At 40.6% G+C, this 21217-nt stretch overlaps 1 protein-coding gene across 5 annotated transcripts in view; it reads right to left on the bottom strand.

The window, feature by feature from the left end:
- The window catches only part of LOC122811105 (para-nitrobenzyl esterase-like), a 284915-nt gene extending 270433 nt beyond the window's left edge, over positions 1–14482 (bottom strand). The window contains exon 1 of one of the 5 annotated variants that reach the window (XM_044082687.1): positions 14358–14482. The gene's annotated coding sequence lies outside the window, so the exon portion shown is untranslated. Of the gene's footprint in view, positions 1–13731; positions 13947–14357 lie in introns of those variants that run through there. The other 4 variants (XM_044082684.1, XM_044082685.1, XM_044082683.1 and 1 more) reach the window with 4 other exon arrangements.
- Between the last annotated feature and the right edge of the window lie 6735 nt (positions 14483–21217).

Genomic DNA, 21217 nt, shown 5'->3' with positions numbered 1-21217 from the left:
TCTGTCAGGTGCCAAGATCCACCATATCATGCATGCACTCAAGCCTCTCAACAACTGGTACTCTATCATAGTCCATGCTGATGCGAATGACTTGAGACATACCTCTCTGGACTATATGAAGAAAGACATGACTGAGCTCTCAGACTATGTGTCTCAGGCAGGTACGTCCCTAGCCTTAAGCAGCATTTTACCTTCACCTAGGATGATGCCTCAATACGAACAGAAAATGATTAACTTCAATAATTGGATTAGTTTCTGGTGTCATTCTAAGGGGATCCACTCAGTCAGCCTGGGATGACATGACTGACAAACCTCAATGTTTTGCCAGAGATGATCTTCATCTGTCACCCATGGGATTTTGGCTACTGGAAGAAGCAGATAATTGTGCAGTCATGGAGACTTGGTTCAAGGTTGTGGAGAGTACCTCACCCATACCAGGTTATACCTCCTTCCACATGCTCAGACCACAAACTGAAGCCATGAAAACTAAAGGAGGTGATGTATCAATAGTCACTAAAGATAAATACACCTCCAGATTGGTTAAACAGTATGATTCCCTGGAGATACTTCAGGTGCAATTAACTGTTGGTAGGACTCCTATTCAAGTCATTGCCAGCTGCAGAATCCCCTCCATGAATCAGGACATCCACTCTGCCTATTTAGATCTACTTGAGTCTATCAAGATACATCCAAACACCATGGTTTTGAGCAACTTTAACTACCCATCCATCCACTGACTGGGTAAATTACTCATGCTCAAACTCACTTGCCAAAAGGTTCTCCAACTTTGTTTACTAAATGCCTTGAACCAGCTAGTTGTCACCCTCACAAAGGGTGCCAACATCCTGGATCTGGTACTTACAAATATGGGGGACCACTGTAGCACCCCCGTGAGATGTGACCACAAATCAGTCTCATTAAAAGTAACTATCACACTAGACCCCCCCCCCAGCAGGAACTAAACTAAAAAACATCTCCAAAGCAGATTATAACCTCTTACGGGAAGATATAAATAGCTTCACTGCACCTCCCTCCTCAGATGGAACTGGCAACTATGCTGAGTTCTACACTAATGCTTTATACAAGCATCTGTATAACTGCATTGACTCAGCCATACTTGATAAGACCAAAGCAAGTTCCTCAAGGAAGAGCAAACTACCTGATGAACAACTGCCAATAACAGGCTTTACAATAAGAGGAATAAATTGCTGTCTAAGAGTAAGAGGGAGTGAGCCTTAAACTGGAAACACTCCTTCCTCAGCTTAACCAAGTAAATATGACTTCTTATGAAGTCCTCCAAAGCAAACTATGAATTCATATTAGCTTCCTCAACTAAGGACAACCATAAGGCATTCTTTAGTCACATCCATAACCTAAAAGAAAAGGCCCAGATTTGTGCTGAACTAGTAGTTAATGACACCACACATACTGAGCCTGTGGACATAACTAACCTGTTGGCTGACAGGTTCTGTAAAAACTTCACTTCCCTTTCTCCACCACATGTACCCCATGACATCCCTACCATCTGTCCCCTACCTTGTATCTCTAAATCACAGGTCATTAATGCCCTCTCTAAGGCCAAAAACACAACATCTATGGGACCTAATAACATCCCATGCTACATGCTGCATGCTACTTGGGCTACAACAAGAATTAGCAACACCACTGGGTACTCTTCTCAATCATAGTCTAAGGACTGGCTTCATCCCAGCTGAACGGAAAATGGCCACAGTTATTTCCTTGCACAAAGTGGTGCTTCCACTGACCCTGGGAATTATAGACCTATTAGCCTGATTAGCCTTATCTGCTAGGCCATGGAGTGAATCACTATGAACCTATTATCAACAAAGATATAGGTAGTCTCCAGACACTTATCTCTACTCAATTTGCCTTTTTCAAAGGGATATCATACCTGTTAAACCTGGTGGACTTCTTTGAGATTGTTATCAAGGCATTGGATGAGGAGAAATCTGTGCATACAGCCTACCTAGACTTAGCCAAGGCTTTTGACACTATCCTTCACTCAGGCGTCATTGACAAACTTACCCAGCTAGGTATCAACCCTTATATCATTAGATGGGTTGCTAACTGGCCCACTGATAGAATACATATAGTCAAAACAGGGGACTTCATCTCCAACAGCAGACCTATAGCCAGTGGTGTTTCACATGGATCAGTTCTGGGACATCTACTGTTTGGAATCTATTTCTCTGAAATACAAACAAAAGCTAAATGTCTGTGGCTTACAAAGTTTGCTGATGACTGCTAACTTGGTTGGATAATAGAATCTCCAAATTATGTGAACATCCTACAAGAGGATCTTAAACAAATGATTGATGCCAAAGCCATGGCCTTGAATTTAATGCAAAAAATTGTATTATCATCCCTTATGGTAAGAGCAATGTTCATGCTAACTACCACATCCATAGCAACACTCTAGGTATGCACTCAGTGGTGAGAGACCTAGACACAGGTTGACAGTAACCTTACCTTTGATCACCATGTCTCCACAGTGGTAAGAAGGGCATTCTACATACCTCTCAACCTGAAAATATCAAAAATCTGGACAAGGCCCATGAAAAATAGGTACAAATCTGTACGCTGATTAACATCTAATTTGCATACATAATTATGTAACCCCACCCACTCCAAGGGAATTGTGGGATACCAACTTTCGAACGCAAATCTAACAGACAACCAAAACATGGCACCAGACAAGAATCCCCCTGCAGCCATTCCAGTGTCCTGTTACCTGGCTATTTTGCCCCATTTACCATAAACACTAATGTATGCACACTGCTTTACTTCTACAATGATTTGAATTTTATTTTTACATTTTACAGTACAACAATGCAGAAACACTAAAATACATCATCTGGTAAACAAAGCAATACTGTCTCACAATGAAAATAGGCTTGACATTAAACTTTGCCCTTGAAACTCACATTCATTGAAACAGCATTGAAACCCACACCACATCCAAAGAAAATGCACAGTGGTGGATAAAGATTACCTTTGGGCTGTTTTCAAATCATTGGCCCCTTGCACACAAAACAAGAAACATACATGTGTTCTTTTCTTTATACACCTTCCTGACTTTAAATTATATTCCTTGTATAATACAACACACATGTTAGAGCGCATTTTAAATTTATTGTTTGAACTTTTTACCAGTAATCTGTACTGTAGGCAAGGAAACAAAACACATGAACCAATAATGACAAAACTGCCCAATTCAGAACTTTTCCATCATAAAAGTCTGCTTCCACACCCACACTATAAATAGAATGACAGTAGTGTAAGCCATAGGCATCTTGAACAGTGTTTCGCACTTACTTTCAATTTCATTTTTTTTTGGGGGGGGGACAAAATGTCAAAAACCAGGGACACATTTTAAACATTGCTTGTATAACTTTGTAAAGTTGCTAGAATAAAATGTTGTGCTACCATCATGCATTTCACTGGCAGGTTTTGAACCCAGGACTCTATGCACTACATTCAGAACAACATACCACTATCCCACATCAGCAGCTGCCTGAAAAATAGGAAGACTGAAACTTAATAGCCATCATTTATTTAGTGAATTCATTTCTCACTTCTCAACATAGCTCTTAACCTCAACACAAAAAACATGGACAAACAACAAAGCCAATAATGGGGGAATACAAATTCAGTTCTCACTTCTCACTCACCATATCTCTGAACTATTAGCACAAAAACAATAGTAGGGGAATACAAATTGTGTACTCACTTCTTATCATAGCTCTAAACTCTTAGCACAAAAAAAGTGTTCTTACTTCTCATCATAGCTCTCAACTCAGTCATATTCTTATCATAGCTCTAAACTCTTAGCAAAAAAAAAAAAAAAAAATGGTGGTGGCTAGGGATAGTAGGCTCTTTTTACCCTGTACTAAAGGTACAGGGTTTGAGCCTGAATTTCACACACACACCAATAAATGTACATAAAATGTCAAATTGCTGATTGCAAAGACTGTTTCAACATAAAATAACTATAAATCTGAATGCCATTTGTGCTCTTACATTTAACCTTAGGGCCATATGTTTCAGGTTACTTGTATGTAGCCCATATTTTTGAGATGAGGTTTATTACAACTCATTTCTATTACAGGAACTATGTAAGATGTAGAAAACCACAGGATCATATGCTTTATAATTGGAATGCACCCAGAAAGTAATGCATGCAGTCTATTTTTAATATATAAAAAACAGGTTATATATTTATTTCATACATTCTCTAGTTCAAATAAGCAGTCAATCTGCACCCAGAAAGTAATGCATGCAGTCTATTTTTAATATATAAAAAACAGGTTATATATTTATTTCATACATTATCTAGTTCAAATAGCAGTCAATCTGCACATTCTAATACACATATTTTAGAGATTCATGGCATCTTCATATAATTCAAGCCATCTTTTAATAACTATAAAGCCAGTTAACATGTATGTTCTATGAATTTCTTGTTTTAGGTAATAAAGAAATGATATCCTCAATGTTTAGCCAACTATTTATTTTATACAGAAAAGGTTGTTTAGCATATCTCTCAACTTCTTAGAACAAGGAATCTGAACAAATTCATGAATAATGGGGTGATAAAGTGCCAAAAATAGGAATCATTTTTAAATATTGCTCTTACAAACTTAGAAAATTGACAGACTAACAAGTTTTGCATTAGCATGAATTTTATGAAGGGTATGAAGTCTGAAACCCAAATGTCTGTCATTATTTTTCTGACTTCAACCCTCAATGTTTTGCCAATGATTTGCCATAAAACCACAACTGTATGAGAAACAGACCAAAAATATGAGGCAAAAATCTGTACAATTGCAAGTCACATTCTTTAGCAATTATTAAGGATGCTCTATCTCAACAGGAAAAAAAATGAACACAATTCTCCACTTGCTTCAGTTAAATTAACTTATAAATATCGCCCTATAAAAATATTAATGATTTACAATCCACATCTATAAATGAAAATTATGACATTTCATACTGCAGTGAAGAAACCTCCACAGATTGAACTCAGAAGATATTACACACACACACACACACACACACACACACACACACACACACACACACACACTCTCTCTCTCTTACCCTGAGTAGTACTCGGCCTCTTCTGCTGCCGCCATTAATCCCGGCTGTATCCCACTGCCGCCATTCATTAATCCTGGTTCTGTTTCAGGGCTCTGCTCTGTTCCCCATGCTGCTGCCATCCATTTCAGGGCTGCCGCCATTAATCCCATCTCCGAATCCCTCCCTGGCCCTCTGTTCCCATGCTGCTGCCATACGTTTAAGGGCTTGCTGTATCCACGTCCCCATGTTGCTGTATCAGCTTCGCGGTTAATTCCCGCCATTAACTTAACCACCAGCCAGCCGGAAATAATGATGCAAGCTCCTTGAGCTCAATTCCGACTGGCTGGTAGCCTGACGGCACTGACATCATTGCGCACGCGATGACGTCAGCTCCGACAGCGTGGAAATTTTAAAAAAGAAAAGAATCGTGGCACCCCTTCATTTGGACCCCAAAACTTGGTAAAAACCGAGTAATTCAGAATGGTTGGGAGGTCTGGCATTCTATATTGTTCATCTCATAAGTAAAGGCATTGCCTCCAGAAAAAAGAAGTTATAACCTCCTTGTACTCTTTCCTCATCAGGCCAATAATTGAGTACAATGCTCCTTTTGGTATGTACCTCTCCAAGTACCTGCAGCAACTGGAGACCACAAAGGTTCCTCACAAGGAAAATTCAAGGTCTTCAGCATCTGTCCTTTGTGGATCATCTGAGATCACTGTCACTTTATTCTGTTTCATACAGCCTACTCAGTGGCAATCTCTACTTTGCATATAAGGCAATATCTGACCCTGCTTTATTGGAAAAGCTGCATATCCGGAAGTCAAATGGTACACGGGTTACTCACAAGACTTTAACCTGGTATGTGACATTAACAGAACCTGCTGGAGGGACAGATTTATCTTGCAGAGGTTACCACACCTTTGGAACAGACTCCCACTTCATGCCAAACACAGCGAATGGATGGGCAACCATAAATTCACCCCGGGGGTTCCACCTAGGTGCTGATCATGGAAATAAGGGTAGAACTTGGCTAGGTTTGAAAAGGCCCTCGGGCCATTAGCCTAGTAACTTCCTATGATTCTATGAAATATGAAACTGAAATGTATGTCATTATTTAGTTACTTCAATCCTCAGTGATTTACCAGAAAACTACAGACTTTATGAGGAACAGATTACAAATAGGCAAAAATCTGGACATTCTGTGAAAATCTGGAGTTGAGAAGTATGAGTATGATGTTTAGGTTTTCAAAACAGTTGTATTACTTTATTGAATAATATTTAGTGGTATTTAGGTTTTAAACACTTGAACAATGAAACATTAAATTGTTAAATCTGTATGTGTGTACCATGACAAGGCACTCCTCAGATTTTTTTTTTTTTGCTTCACTTGACCTTTGACCAACAGATGCTGTTTTTTATTCTGTCTTTCTTGTTAGCTTTGTATGTGTATGTTTGTGATGAAGGGCTTATTAAAATGCAATGCATGGAAGGATAACTGATTAAAATTTATAACATGTGATACTATTACTGCAGTCTAACAATGGTGTTTGAACTATAACCACAAACAAATTCAGTTTCAGTTAGCAGTTTTGGTCATTTGGATCTCAATCATTCATAGGGGACGTTTCTATGAATAAATGCAAACAAGGTAAGCAGACAAATCAAAATAAAATAAAAACAAAACAAACAAACAAAAAAAACCCCATCAGCTGCACCGAATAATCTATTTAAATTTTAATACAGACAGATCTGGAAAATATAGCAATGCAGACAATGGTCAAATTGCTCAAATACATTTTCACAGTATGCATGAAAACATGTACACTGTAATACCACAGAGAAATTCGGAATCTTTAAGATGCAACCCACAACCAGTTCATAGGTTCATAGGTAGGTACTAGGCTATTGGCCCAAGGGCCTAAGTAAGCCTAGCCAACAAGGTTCCCTGGCTTACGCCATCCAAGAAAGTTATTTTCCTGTGCCACTGTTGAGCAGAGACACAGAAGTGATCCCCGGGGTGTATTTCCTATTTCCCATCCACTCATCAAGATTCTTCTTGAAGAGTGCTAATGAGGAACTTTGCTTGACATAGATGGGTAGCTTGTTCCAGAGTATGCGAAGGGCATCTGTTTGAGGCCAGTAATCCTCTTTGTGAAGTACTTCTGTGGCCTTTCCAGCTGTTGCAGATGTCTTGTGAGGTACATTCCAAAAGGGGCGTTGTACTCTATAATGGGTCTAATGAGTGACGAGTAGAGGGGAACAATGACCTCTTTTTTTCCTAGATGAGAAACCTTTTGTAATGAGGTGTGCCACGTAGAAGGACGTCCTGACTACTGTGGTGATGTGATTATCAAAGGATAGTCTACTGTCCACCTGGGTCCTAAGGTCTCATCACACATTCGGTGTTAAGTAGACTGCTGCCTATGTGGTAGTTCATGGGTACAGAGTTTTTACCAAAGGGGATGACAATGAACTTTTTGGCATTGAGCTTGAGGCCATGGCTCTGACACCAGGCATCTATCTCAGTGAGGCCCTTCTGTAGGATGTCCACATCATTTGGGAACTTGACTATGGCTCCCAGTTTGCAGTCAACTGTGAACTTTGTTAGCCAGAGGCCTTCTGTGTTAACCTGTACTTCAGAGAAGCAGATACCAAACAGGAGAGGTCCCAGGACTGGACCCTGTGGTACTTCACTTGTCACTGGTTTGAAGTCAGATTTGGAGTCTGCAATTTTTACAGTGTGGGTTCTGTCAGTGAGCCAGTTGGCAACTCATCTTGTGACGTAGGGATTTATACCTAGTTTAGTGAGTATAGCTATAATTCCAGATTGCGGGATGGTGTTGAAAGCCTTGGCGAGGTCAAGATAGGCTGTATGAACCACCTTACCCTTGTCTATGGCTTTGGTGACTGCCTCAAAGAAGTTGATCAGGTTCAGGAGGCATGATTTGCCTTTCACAAACCCGAACTGGGTGGGATCCAGAGTTTGGAGGTTACCAATGTCTTTGTTTATGAGTTCCATGATAATACGTTCCATGGCCTTGCAGACCAGGCTCATCAGGGTGATAGTTCCTGGGATCAGTGGTGGCTCCCCCTTTGTGGAGTGGGATAACTGTTGCTGTGCGCCATTCAGTGGGCACAAAGCCTGATGTGAGGCTATGACTGAACATGGTGCTTAGGTCGGGAACCAGTTCATTCTGAAGTTCATGTAAAACGCAGCCTGGGATGTTGTCCGGTCCCATGGATGCTGTGTTTTTGGCTTTAGAGAGTGCAGCTTTTACCTGCGTAGTTGTGATTACAGGGACTCTGCATTCTTCCTGTATAGATATGGGCCCTTTTGGGGTGAGAGGGGGTAAAGATAGCACTGAACCTATCTGCTAGGATGTTGGCAATATCAGTTGGTTCTGTAATTTTCATACCATTGTGCTGTAACTCCGAGCAGATCTGGGTGTTGCCATTGAGATTCTTGACATAGCTATAGAATGCTTTGTGGTTGTCCTTAGAATCAGTGGCGATTTTGTTTTCATAACTAGCTTTGGAGGATCTTATAAGGGATCTCAGCTTCTTACTGAGGCTGACTAGAGAGCTCCTCCACTCATGGGACTTTACTCTCTTTTGCAACAGTTTTTTTTCCTTCTGTTGTACAGTTTGTTTATGGCAGGGGACTACCAGATTGGTTTCCTTTTTTGGAGGATAGCATCTTGGTTCTGTTTGGGATAGCACGATCCATGCACTTGTGTAAGTGCTTATAGAGTGCATTTGTGTAGGATTCAGGAGTTGTAGCTGTATTGTCCATCTGCATGGATGTCATGAAGTTCGCCACTTCTGTCTTAAGAAGCATGAAGTTGGCTTTGGAGAAAATTTTTACCATGGTTTCCTTAATGGGGCGGTGGATGTGGATATTTAGGGTGATTAGCTTATGGTTGTATCAGACCAATGAGAAGTTGACTTCAGGTGTAGAACACCGGTCACTCATGTTGGTAATGACTAGGTCTAGGATATTGCTGCCCCTGGTGGGGGTGTGGATAAGCTGATCCAGGGCATTGGAATTTATGAATTCCAGAAAGTGCTGAGCAAAGGAGTTGGTACATGAGTAGTTTTCCCAGTTAATGGTGGGGTAGTTGAAATCGCCCAATGGGTGTTTGGTTGAACCCTAATATTTTCCAGTATATCAAGAAAACAGGAGTGGGAATCCTGGGGCATGGTGAGGGATCTGTAGCAAGCTACAATTTGGATTGCAGTTTTGCCCAGAGTTAGTTGCACTTGGATAACCTCGGATGCATTATGTTACGCAACTAGCTAGAGGTGTGGATATCCATAATGAATATGGACACACCTTCGCCTTTGGTGTTCTGGCCCAGGTTATATGGTCAAAATGTGTTGTATGAGTTACAGCCTGGTAGTGCAGGGGTGCTCTCTGGAGCCTTGAACCAGGTCTCAGTCACTGCACAGATATCGATGTTCTCCATTTTAAGGTGTGCCTCGAGTGAGTGCATTTTGAGATTTAGACTTCTAGCATTGAGTAGCATTACCCTCATTTTTTGCTTGCCTGTTTCTGTTATGGTGGTGAATTTGTCATTTGAACCTTGTCTAAAAAAGACACTGTAGGGGCGGCAAGAGCATTAGCCAGTATCCAGAATCCCAGGGGCGACAAGTGCAGACCATCTCTGGCAAAGCATCATGGTCTGTCGACCATGCTGCCCCAGGCAGACAGATACTGGATACCCTTAGAATGACACCAGAAGCTTAGCCAATTGTTGAAGTCAATAATTTTGTCCTTGTACTGCGGTATCATTCTGGGTGATGGCAGAATGCTACTCAGGGCTATGGTCATACCTGCCTGGGCTAAAAGATCGGAGGGCTCTTCCATGTTTCTTTTCATGTAGTCCAGGGAGGCATGTCTTAAGTCGTTCACACCAACATGGATAATGACAGAGTCATATTTGTACTTGTTTGGAGTGACCTAAGTGTGTGGGTTATGTGGCAGATCCTGGCACCTGACAGGCAGCTGATAGTAACCTTCTCCTTGTTTAGCCTGGTGTGGGACATCAGTGTGCCTGACTATAGAGTCACCTATGACTAGTGTGTTGGGTACGTTGTTTTGCCTTATGGGCTGTGGTTGAGTGGCACACTGAGTCTGTGGGCTATGTGTCATTTGGGTTGTGTTGCTGGGTGGAGATTGCTTGTGTTACTGCTTTGGAGGTCTATGTTGCTTGAGCAGATTATTACTGAGAGCCTCCACAAATGGTTTTGTGTTTCTATGTGTAGATTTTGGTGGTGTAGACTTAGTGGGACTATGTGATAAGTGTGGTGTGGTGCAAGTGTTTATCTTCTGCTCTTGACTGTCAAGTTCAGTCTTGGTTGTAGAGAGCTTTACCCCCAGTTTGGCTAGATAAGTGCATCTCTCACAGGCTGTAGTGTTGGGAGGTAGGAAGAGAGGGTTGTCTGTGTGCATGAGGCAATTGCTACATTGCCCCAAGATGCCCAGATTCATCAAATAGACAGGAGAGAACACTGGGAGCTGACCCTTGGACGTGCCTGAATAAAAAAATATTTTCCTCTAGAAAAGTGAGGAAAGTGAGTACAAGAGCTGTTTTTCTGTAAGCATGTGAGGAAAGTAAGTACAAAACTGTTTTCCTCTAGGTAATGAGGAAGTTTGAGTGCTGTAGTAATTTGTAGCTTATTTAGTGCTTACAACCAGTTCTGAATAAGTGCTGAGCATGAATAAGCAAAGTCAAGTGCTAAAACTAAGAATCTGTATATAAACTAGTTACAGGAAAGAAAAAAGTGCAAATACGGGCTTTTAAAACAGAAAGTTGATAGAGATGGAAAAATTGCCCTAACGGTCAATAACTACAATTTCTGCATCAGAAACCACTGCTTATGTGGTAGATAGGTTACATAGTGCTTACCACTCCCACTGATAAGCTAGCAGGTTCCCTCCAACACAGAAAGACTTGGGGAGATCAGGAGCTTACAAACAGTCCTGGATACAGCAAACCTGTATCTGGACTAGACTAGTTACAGGAAGCGGGGGGGGGGGGTAAACAAGTGCAAATGAGGGCTTTAAAATCAGGAAGTTGATAGAGATGGAAAAATTGCCCTAACAGTCAATAACTACAATTTCTGGGTCAGAAACCACTCCTTATGTGGTAGATAGGTTACCTAGTGCTTACCACTCTCACTGATAAGCTAGAAGGCTTCCCTCCAACACAGAAAGGCTTGGGGGGCTCAGAAGCTTACAAACAGTCCTTGATGCAGCAAATCTGTATCTGGACTAGACTAGTTACAGGAATGGTAGAAACAAGTGCAAACAAGGGGGATTTTAAACCAGAAGTTGAAAGAGATGGAAAAACTGCCCAAACGGCCAATAAATTACAATTTCTGAGCCAGAAACCACTCCTCTTGTGGTAGATAGGCTACCTAGTGCTTACCACTCCTACTGATAAGCTAGAAGGCTTCCCTTCAACAGAGAAAGGCTTGGGGGGGGGGGGGCTCAGAAGCTTACATACAGTCCTGGATACAGCAAATCTGTATCTGGACTACACTAGTTACAGGAAAGTTAGGAAACAGGCTTATAGCTTTTTTTTGTACAGAAAAGCAGCTAAAACAGAACTAAAAACAATTCAAGTGCAGTGCAAGCCAGCACACTTCAGTGTGTAGCAGCATTAAAGCAAATACGGTTTAAATAAATGCAATTTATTCAAAATGTATTCTGAAATTAATTAAATTATTGTTTTATTCAACTCTGAACAGTTAAAAAGTGCCAAAAATATACTTATCAGCTGAGATGCACACTCAGTCAGAACACAGGGAGATTCTAGCAAAGTTTTTTTTCCTTTTTTAGTAAAGTGGAAAGGGAGAAAGGAGGAGCAGAAGATAATTCAAGCGTAATAAACCAAGTGGGTTGGCGTTCTCAAATGTTCTCTCGACACTCAGTAATACGTAAAACGAGCTAATGACACTAGACAGGGGAGAATGTTCCAGACAAAATTTTACAGTAGGGGCAGGCATCTGCAAAGTCACCAAGTATAAGAACAAGATGCCAACAAGGAGGGTGGGTGGGAATACAGTACCAATATAAATAATAAGCAAATGTATAAATACAGCACACTGCAAATTAAGTTGCAAAAACTGTACTTATCAGTTTGGAATAGATTCCAACTCTGCTCACAGCCAGGAGATCTATCAGCTTTGCACCAATTCACAGAAATGAAGTCTGTACTGGAATTACAACAGAGAAAATACACCTCAGGCAATGACTAACAGCTAGGATGTGGGCTGGCTCAACAACCCCCTACATGAAACTAGCTTTTGAGCTACCCTGAGAAAATAACACAGTGGAGACAACAAAGAACAGAAACAATGTAGCAACTGTATAAATAAGCAAATGTATAAATAATACAGCTCAGTGCAAATTAAGTAAGGCATATGTTTTTCACCGTTGGTTCCTCCTGCCATTTCGTTTGTTTTCTTAAGGCATATGTTTACCAGTGATGACACTCCAACAGTGTACCTATCAAACTGCACAGCATTTGTCTTCGTTATAAAGACTTTGAATAAGAACTCAAACAATTTAGTATAAGAAAATAACATTTGGAAAGTCACATTTTTCTAACGCTTTTTTTGAAAGAAAGGCAATAACCTGCACAGTGGGTGGTGTCAGGGATTATCAGACCTTTATTAGAGGCATTTCCATATTTAGAACAGGCGTTATCAGGGCCAGTCACAATTTAAGTTCCCCGTACATTGCATCATAGTAACGAACTGTGACAGTCTGTAAAGTGAAGTTAGAAAAGCAGTAACTACACATGCTGGAATAATTGTACCTACATAGGAGTGTATGCATTTCAGCTGGCCAGCATGCAGTTCCAGCTAACAAAAATAGTTTTTGTCTTTGTTTCTTTCAAAACGAAAATAATTCTAATCTTTGTTTTCATGACAACAGTTGAGCCCAGCACAGAAACAACTTTTCCTGTTATGCAACATTGTATACCATTAACCCCAGCAATGGGAGGAGCAGATACTTTGCACACGTGTACATATGTTTAAGAAGTGCTGTGAAAACTCCACAGGACTGGTTATTGCAGACCAACATCTGTCCCAACCCCTTCCTGAATGCTGGTCTTAAAACATCTTTGGTCCCCTTGACACATTCCTTACACTGATACAGAGAGCAGGGGGTGGGAGACGTGAAACTGCACAAAACAAGTCAGCAGACATAAAACCATTTTAAAATGCTTTGTACTGAGTTCTCCATTTTTTCGCAATATAAATGTTCAGAGAACTCACTAATTCACCCAATGCATTCAGACCTAACTGCAAATGTTTCCAAGACACAATAAAAGGATCATTAAATATAAATAATGCAAATGGATGTATAATGTATATGCCTTCTTGTGGAGGAATTAAGTCAGGTTCATAAACTGACTCACCTAAAAGTATTAAAAGTTGTTTTTAGGGTACAGAGAGATACATCTAATGCAAAGGGTCATACAGAAAACATTATCTTCATTTTTAACTTGTTTTCTCTTCTGAACTTTGACAAAAGCTTTTATAGGGGACTGCACTGTCAAACTATCAACCACGCTAGTGACAACAGCCCAGTTAGAGAAAAATATTTTCTTTATTTACCTTTAATGTTATGCCTTCTGCTATGCTCTATTTCATTAAGCAAACAGAATATGGAGGAACAATGTCCTTGTAGTCACAAGTAGCCAGTTCCCACTTACAATCCATTTGTGTCTTTCAGAACAACTCCATACGTCCAGCAAAACAAGCAAGTAAATCGGAAAGAGAGGAGACATAGACTTCAGTCTGACACTCTCCCTCAGCAAACTTGTAAAGAGAGGTTGCCTGTGTCAAGTAGCAGCTGGGTCCTAGTGCCCACCAAAACTGAAACAGCAAAGGAAAAGCAAAGTTGCCTTTATGTTTAAAATGGGCAATTCCACAGCCTGCTGATAATTTGCAAGGTCTTTGCATGAGGACAGGGGAGGTGGGGAAGACGAAATGTGTTTATAAGCTGTAACCTTTCTCCTACAACACTAAAAATCAAGATAGACAGTAGCCCAATTATTTGTACAAACTCATCAACTACAGAGAACACCAGCATAACAGCCTAGGAAAACTTTGTCATGTTTGTTGTGTGAGAGAAGTCATAAGGTTTATGGACCAGCCTGTCCACCTGATTAACATATTCACATACATATATACATACATATGTAGAGTCATACATAAAATAAATGAATAAATATATTTACCTGCAAATGTAAGCTGCTGCAATCTCAGAACTGATGTTGACAGTTTTCGGTCGCCTTTCCTTCAGCAGACAGTAGCCAGATCTTGAGTTGCTCTGTTTCTTGCAGCCTGTTTAACTTGTTTCCAGCAGCTTCTTCCTAATGTGCTCACTGCTCAGTAATTAATTAGAGCTTTTTAAGTGCGATTTATTTATATGAGTGTGTGCGTGTGTGTGTGTGTGTATAGCTATATACACACACACACATATATATATATATATATATATATATATATATATATATATATATATAGTTTACATTAAAAGAATGTGCATGTTTGTGCATATGTGTGTGTGTGTGTGTGTGTGTGTGTGTGCGTGTGTGTGTGTGTAGACACACATCTCTCACTGCTATGAAACTTACTTTGCAGTTTTCATAATTAAACACTTTTGTGTCTTGCTTTTCTTTTTATATTTAGATTTTATTTGTGTTAATCACGTTGATTATTGTGTGTTTATGAGTTTCACTGGTGTGACATCTATATGCATGTATATATGTTATTGCTTTTCTTCCTAGGCCTCCATCAGAAATGCAATATTCTCAGTCAGAGCTTCCTGGTTAATACATGTAAGTTAATAATAAATGAATGTATTGTTTGTGTGTGTGTGTGTGTGTGTGTGTGTGTGTGTGTGTGTGTGTGTGTGTGTGTGTGTGTGTGTGTGTGTGTGTGTATGTGTAGATGTGTTATGCAGGCAATAAAAATTTAAAAAAATATTTTCTTAAACCGCAGCAAAGCAAGATGAGGAAAATATTTCTGACATTATAATCGGTATCACTGCATATTTTATTCAGTGCTTCCAGACAGAACTGCAAAAATATGTATTGTTGGAAAAAGGAGAAAAGTGAGGTTGATAAAGCTGCTACATATTATGTAGAGCTTGAGCTCAAACTGCAGAACTTTCACAGAAAATCGCCAAACACAGTTCATAAAAAAATGACTCAACGGAGTAGATGTGACTTATTTTATGCTGCACTGGGTGTGATTACAGTATGCAGAAACTGTGTAAATAATCAGCAGTGTACAAATATCACTAACACAACTGAAAGATGGCAATATGAAGAGCATCACCTAATATAGTATTGCAATACAGCTGCAGCTGTGTACCAACTGACACTGTGCTCCTCAGGCAGGATCCAGGTATAGATATTAGATATTATTTACATTATCACATCTTTATATTGTTATATTAGGAAATGTTAAATGATATACTATTGGTGCCCTATCTTTTGTCTGAGTACTTTACATGTATTACTTGGTTTAGTTTCTGGTGTACTAATGTGCAGTCAACATGTAAAAGCAGAGTAAGCTGAGTGCATGCTGTCCTTGTGTCTTGTTTCATTATGAGTTCATTTCAGAAGTAATTGAAAAATAAATCGTTTTGCCTATTGTTTTAGAAATGATGTAAGTACAGGTACCAGGAAATCTCTGTGTTAATTTGTTTGAGATCTGGAAATTGTGGATCCAAAATTTGATTCATTCCTGAATAAGTATACATCTGAGAAGTCTGACTAGGAACAGTTTGCTACATTGCTACATTTATATGAAAAGAAGCTTTGAAAATGGATGAGTGTCAAAAAAGAGAAAGAGAGAATTTTGCAGTGATGAGACAGAAATTATAGAGTTCATGTGACTTGAAGAAAATCTGTCATATATGCCCATTTATTTATCAGAAGGACACAAGACCTGTTGGAGTCTATTGAGCATATATTAATAAATTAAACAACTGAGCCTATGGCTATGAACTTGGGAAGCTGAAATTCATTAGTATGAGACAGAATTATGACTGGTGCCCAGTTATGTAATGTGGGGCATATGGGAATGGAGATGAGAATCATAAGGATGGGGCCTATCTATCTGGTGTGATAGTAGCACATGACGTCAGACTAAACTGGGAGTAGAAGCAGCAGGACCTATTTCAGACATCTGCATTACAAGCTGAAGCTAAGTGAAACTTGCTGTAGTGAATTTTAGTCTTAAGTACAAACGTACAGTTTTAAAAGTACTGTATTTTCATTTTTTCTGTTTCCTAATTGTGTGTTTCTGAACAGTGCACCGTGTGTCTCTCTGCAGTTAGTTCCCCACCTTCCTTTCCTGTTCCTGTGTCGTTATTAGTGTTGGTGGCTCTAGAATTGCCCGCCTGCATTAGAACACTCCTCCTGGGTCCATCTCATTTGCTCACTTAACCGAGCACAGTTAGATCATATTCTGAGTCTATTGTTCACTCTACTTAATACAGAGAGAAGATTTGAGAAGGTCAACCCACTTAGGTTCTTCCTTCCTCTCTTCTTGCACTTTAACAAAAAAAAAAAAAGATTGTTTGCACTTTATTCATTTGCTTTTACTGTATTTGTGTTTCTTCCTACTTTATTTTGCTTTTCTTAAAAGTACTCAATTTTATTTATTCTGCTGCATTTATTACTGCTTGGTCATAGCCTGATTAAGTCTTTTGGTTTAAGCACTTGGGCTTCATACAGGCTGTTTTACATTAAGAAGGTTTGTGGTCTGCACTGTTGTGGCAGGACAGGAAGCTTACATCCTTCTAAGCTGGGAATTGCTGATTGAAGGCCAAGTGTCTGCTATTCTAAAAGTGTACTAGTTCTGGCTTAAGCACTTGGGTTCAGGCCAGTTATTCTACATTAAGAAGGTTTGTGGTCTGCAGTCTTGTGGGCGGAGAGGCTGAATTCTGCCCTTCTGAGCTGGGAATTTCTGGTCACAGGCTTATTGTGACTGCTTATTTGAACTGTTTCTTTCTGAAGTTGGTGCACCTTGTTGCTGCAGCATAGACCAGATTCAGGCCTGCTGAATCTAGCTTTGTTTGTATAACTTGAGCATTGATCCAGGCCATCTTTTTTTGGAGAAGGTCCCCCTGCATAATAGTAAGCAGGGGTGTGCAGTTAGTACTTGTCTGATTGAAGACTGCTGGAACAGGGCTCAGTTTTGAGCTTTTTCTGGTTAATTGGGTAACTTGTTTAAGTCAGTTTGTTGTTTCTTCCTACTTTATTACTGAGGGCATTAACTCCAACTCTGATCTGCGATATATAACAATAAGTATCCTTTTCTGTGCTCTTAAACTGTTTTTTTTTTAGTGTATCTGCTTTATTTTCTGAAAAAAAAAACCAAAAAAAACCCAATATATATATATATATATATATATATATATATATATAGATATAGCTATATATATATATATATATATATATATATATATATATATATATATATATATATATATCTACTTGCTTTCCACCTTTCTAAGCTAGTATAGTCCAGTTTTCAGGTTAGTGCTGAATTCAGGGCTGTGTTATAAATCTCTGTGTTTGCCCATACCTTAATTGGACAGAAGGAAGTTTCTCTGTTCACCTGTGAGAGAGGGGAGCTTTGAGCAGCCTATATGTTCCTGGAGGAGTGGTTTCCGCCCAAAAAATTAGTAGTTTATTGGCCATTTTGGGCTAATTTCCCTGCTATAAATACCGTATTTGCCCAGTTTTGCATACTGGGCAGCGCCGGTTAGCTAGGGTAAAACTATTCCCAGCTCCACAAAGTCTTCTCTTCAATTTTTCCCTTGGAACTAGACACACCTTCAATTTAAGCACTCAAGCCATTCAGTTCTCAGCCCAGCACTTGCTCAAAACTTATAGCAATCACATCAGTTGCTCTGCTAGACAGGGGTCCAGGAAAGTAAATAATTTGGGAAGAAATAGCCAGGGAATTGTTATGGCTAGGCTTGTATAGGCCCTAGGGCTGATAGCCTAGTATCAACCTATGAACCTATGAACCTATGAACCTATAAACCCTAGCACTAGACCCTCCTGTACTGTACAGAAGGACAAGGCTCTCTATTCGACCTTACCAGCCATCCAGTAAAACAGTTCACTGTACCTATCCGGGCATGTCCAAAGGGCAGTTTCAGGTGTACTCTCCAGTCCAACTGGTGAATCTGTGCATTTTGATGCAATGTTACAAGTGCCTCATGCACACAGACAACTCCTTCCTCCTACCACCAAGCACTAATACATGCAAGAGATGCAGTTATACAGCCAAACTAGAGGCTAAGCTCTCTCAACCCAAGACTGGATCAGACAGTCAAGAGGAGAAGGGAAATACTTGCATCACACCACCAGTCTTACATGGACCCATTAAACCAGCACTGGCAAAAAACACACATAAATACATGAAAATATACTCGGAGGCTCTAAATAAAAATCTGCAAAACCAACAGAGACCTCCAAAGCCAACATCCAAGCAACCTCCACCCCCCCAACACAAACCCTGAAACACATACGTCACAAAACCAGTGTGCCATGCAATCACAGCCCTTTAGGCAAAATAACATACCCAACACACTAATAATAGGTGACTCTATAGTCAGACACACTGATGTCCCACTCACTAGGCTCTATAAGGAGAAAGTTACTGTTAGCTACCTGTCGGGTTCCAGGATCCACCACATAACATAAGTACTCAGGTCACTCCAGAACAAGTACAAATATGACTCTGTCATTGTTCATGTTGGTGTGAATGACCTTAGCTGTACCTCCCTGGACTACATAAAGAGAGACATGGAAGAGCTCTCTGATCACTTAGCCCAGGCCGGTATGACTCTGATCCTGAGTAGCATCCTGCCCTCACCAAGAATGATACCACAGTATGAAGAAAAAATTCTCGATTTCAACAATTGACTAAGTTTCTGGTGTCATTCAAAGGGGATCCAGTATTTGTCTGCCTGGGATGACACGCTCGACAAGCCATGCTGCTTCGCTAGAGATGGCTTGCACCTGTCACCCTTAGGCATTCAAATATTGGCCAAGGCTCTTGCCACCCCCATAGTGCCTTTTTTAGGCAAGGCTCAAAAGACAAACCCACCATCGTAAATAGCACAAGTAACAAAAAACTGAGGGTAATGCTACTCAATGCCAGAAGTCTAAACCTCAAACTGTACACACTTGAGGCACTCCTCAGTATGGTGAAAACTGATATATGTGCAGTAACAGAAACCTGGTTTAAGGCTTCAGAGAGCACCCCAGCACTACCAGGCTACAACTCATACCATACATTTTGGCCACAGAATACCGAAATACAAAAGGTGGGGGGCGTATCCATATTCATCAAGGATACCCACACCTCCAGGTTAGTGGCACAGCACGATGCTTCAGAGATCATCCACGTGCAACTAACAATGGGAAAAACTGCAATTCAAATTATAGCTTGCTACAGATCACCCACCATGTCCCAGGATGCCCATTCCACATTTCTGGAAACACTGGGAAACATAAAGGTCCTGGGTGATTTCAATTACCCAAACATTAACTGGGAGAACTACTGAAGTACTAACTCCCTTGCCCAACCTTTCCTAGAATTTATAAACTCAAACGCCCTGGTTCAACTGGTCAACACTCCCACCAGAGGTGACAACATATTGGACCTGGTCATCACCAACATGGGCGACCAGTGTTCCACAGCAGTGGCCAACCACTCGCTGGTTAGATCTGACCATAAACAAATCACTTTGGATATCCATATTCCGCCCCCACACCCGAACAAGAAAACCACTGTGAAAAACTTTTCAAAAGCAAACTTCACATTATTTAGGACCGAGGTGGAAAGTTTCAAAGCCCCCATGTTGAAGGATAACACTGTCCAAGCTGCAAAATCCTTTACTAATGTATTCTATGGGCAGCTACAAGAATGCATGGATCATGCCATCCCAAGCAAAACCAAGATTCACTCCTCCAAGAAAGGGAAACCAGTCTGGTGGACTCCTGCAATAAACAAGCTATACAATAGAAGGAGGAAACTAGTACAGAAAAGAGTAAAATCCCAAGAAGGGAAGACATCCCTGATCAGTATCAGCAAGAAACTACGATCCCTCATAAAATCATCCAAGGCGAGCTTTGAAAGAAAAATTGCCAAGGACTCCAAAGATAACCACAAGGCATTCTTTAGCTATGTCAAGAATCTAAGTGGCAATGCTCAGATCTGCTCGGAGTTAGTGCAGAATGGCACAAAATACACTGAACCGACCGATATCGCCAACATTCTGGCAGACAGGTTTAGTGTAAACTTTACCCCCCACTCACCCCCAAAAGGGCCCATAACCATACCAGAAAAATGTAGAGTCCCTGAAATCACAGACATTCAGGCTAAAACAGCCCTCTCCAAAGCCAAAAACACAGCATCAATGGGACTGGACGGTGTCCCAGGCTGTATCCTACATGAGCTCAAAGATGATCTAACCCCTCACCTAAACACACTGTTCAATCTCAGCCTCTCCACAGGCTACATAGCCATAGAGTGGTGCACAGCAATGGTTATTCTGCTCCACAAAGGTGGAGCCACAACACCAGGGAACTATTGCCCTGTAAGCCTGAATAGCTTGGTCTGCAAGGCTATGGAGCGCATCATCATGGAACTCATTAACGGAGACATTGGGAACCACCAAACACTGCACCCTACACAGTTTGTCTTTGTTAAGGGCAGATCATGCCTCCTAAACCTGGTGGACTTCTTTGAGACAGTTACCAAGGATATAGACGAGGGAATGGTGGTACACACAGCCTACCTAGACCTCGCTAAGGCCTTTGACACCATTCCCCATTCTGGTATTATAGACAAGCTCACCAGCCTGAACATAAACCCCTACGTCACAAGATGGGTTGCCAACTGGCTCATGGACAAAACCCACATGGTGAGAGTTGCAGGAGCTAGGTCCAACTCTAAACCGGTTACAAGTGGCGTTCCCCAGGGCTCAGTCCTAGGATCCCTCATGTTCGGCATATACTTCTCAGAGGTACAGGCAATCACAGGAGGACTATGGCTAACCAAG

This window comes from Protopterus annectens, chromosome 9.part0, assembly GCF_019279795.1.
Source record: "Protopterus annectens isolate FY-2018-M chromosome 9.part0, PAN1.0, whole genome shotgun sequence".
In the NCBI taxonomy this organism is placed as follows: domain Eukaryota; kingdom Metazoa; phylum Chordata; order Ceratodontiformes; family Protopteridae; genus Protopterus; species Protopterus annectens.
This window is presented reverse-complemented; position numbering and strand designations above follow the sequence as displayed.